The sequence below is a fragment of the Penaeus japonicus genome, unplaced genomic scaffold (genome assembly GCF_977035675.1).
Source record: "Penaeus japonicus unplaced genomic scaffold, GWHDUDI00000001_assembly GWHDUDI00000001, whole genome shotgun sequence".
NCBI lineage: Eukaryota > Metazoa > Arthropoda > Malacostraca > Decapoda > Penaeidae > Penaeus > Penaeus japonicus.
Window position 1 is genome coordinate 8,342,690 of NW_028234403.1, and position 2,500 is coordinate 8,345,189.

A 2,500-nucleotide genomic window follows, 5' to 3' on the forward strand; every position below is an offset into this window, starting at 1 on the left:
ATATAGAGGAGGATGCCAGAATAATAAAAAAACATACACAAAGTAGATATATTCAGAAAGGTAGACAGCAGATTCGAAATCCTCATTTTCTGATAAATCTATTTTGTGTCTAGTGGGGTTTTCCATTCATAGAAAGACGTAAAAAAAAAAAACACTTACAATGTATCACAAATGTAAACACAATTCATTTTAGTTAAACGTGTTATTAGGTACTTGCGTGTTGTACAATACTAAATACACATAATTTCTGGACTTAGCTGATATTAGTTACTATTGAGCTATAAGAGGAGTGAAACGTGACAACTTAAGTGCCGGGTCAGTTTGTAAAATGAGATAAAAGATAGATTAAATAATAAGGGAGGTAGGGGCTAGGGAGCTCTGCTAGTGAGCTGGAATGGCTACATGTGTAAAATAATTTTCAATATACTTTTTCTTAACCTAAATTCATAGCTCCGAGAGCTATAAATATGCTCATCAACAATATCAGGTCATGTGAAAGTACTATCAAATAAAAATATATCTGCTCGTCCACAAACTTACCTCCGTCTTGCAAGAGAAAATAGATTTCACTGTAAGCATAGTAGTTCGTGAAATCTTCCAAAAAGTCAACCAAATTAGGGTAGCAATCACCCACATTCCCTTCGCAGCCACAGTCTTCCGAAACTGCATCGCACTCAACATTACCCGCTATTCCTTCCACCGTCTCTCGAGCTGCATTGCAAAACGCCTGCCAGCTGAGCATTAAGAGGCTGATACGCATTATCATTACTTAGATATGTTCTTACTTACTCATCTTTCTAATTGTCTTTTTTATTTTTATTTTTGATTTATTGTTTTTTTTTTAAATCGATACCTGTAATAAACCAAGACCACGTTAATTAAGTATTACATTTGATTGATATGTTCAGACATGTTCATCGAGGACATTGCTACGACTTATTAATATGAAATTCTATCCTTTGAACAGCGTTCTTTTAAACTATTTATCTTACATTTTTGAAGAAGAAGAAGAAGAAAAAAAAAATCTGATGACACATACCACAGAAAATAAAATATAGCAGAAACATATTGACTACAGTTTATCCACCTGATGAATTAATCAAATCGTCACAACATCTCGAGGCATTAAATGACTCTCATTTTTAAAAAGTTTTTTTTCCAAATACCTTGAAAGACATAAAGCAAGTGCTAAATCTTGATCTAACACCTTGATTATGAATCGATTATATTCACATTGTCTGAGCAAAGGGTTAGTCTCGTTAAAAAATGACATCACAAACAATATAACAGAAATATTGCACTATGATCAATGACTCCTTCACTCGTGACTTGGAAACCGTTGTAAAGTAGAATGATGTGTATATATTTGCATATTTCATGTCCTGAATGTATAACATCACATATCTGTGCGGGGTGCGTTCGTGTTGACTTTCGAAGACCGTATTGCACATTGAGGATAGATGATAAGAGAATGGGAACTGTGCACACACACACACACACACACACACACACACACACACACACACACACAACCACACACACACACACAGGGATACACATACACACACACAGAAACGGGACACACACACACACACACACACACACACACACACACAGGGACACACACACACACACACATACACACACACACACACAAACACACACACATACACACAGGTCCACACACAAACACATGCACATCAATGTATATACAAACAAACACGCATACAAAGGCTACATAAATGATAAATCTACCATCACAAATCATAACAGCCAATAATTCTCACAGTATGAAAATACCACACATGAATAACGATCAAGACAAATAACAAAAAACAAAAAACAAAAACGAAAACGAAAAAAAAAATCAATCTTAACAAAGACAATGATGGAGATGCCACACCATTCATTTCCTTTATAAATATCCTTTCAACATAACATGGGATAATGTGTCTTCATAACCACCCCTTTATTCATGAGGTAATCCATATGTTTCTCCGGAACACAGCAACATAGCCTGCCTATCTGTCACAACATACACTCAACACTCAACAGGCCAAACTTTATCGGAAAACACGTGATAAGATCATTTCTCTTCTACTGCAAAGTAACAGTTCTGTCAATTATATATATATTTTTTTCCTCCATCATGAATCTGAGGCTTACGATGATAATCATGATAATGATGATGGTAATAGTAATGATGCATATAATGATAGTGATGATGATGATGAAGATGATAGTGATAATGATAACAGCAGTAATATTATTAATAATATCAATGATGATGATAATAGTAATGATGATAATGATAATGATAACGACGATGATAACAATGATGATAATCATAATGATGATGATAATGATAAAGGCAACCATGGCAATACAAGTGATAACAGGTACAACAAACCGTGATGATAATGATGATGATAATGATGATGATGATAATAATGATAATGATGATAATGATAATGATTTTAGCAATGATGAGGATAATGAT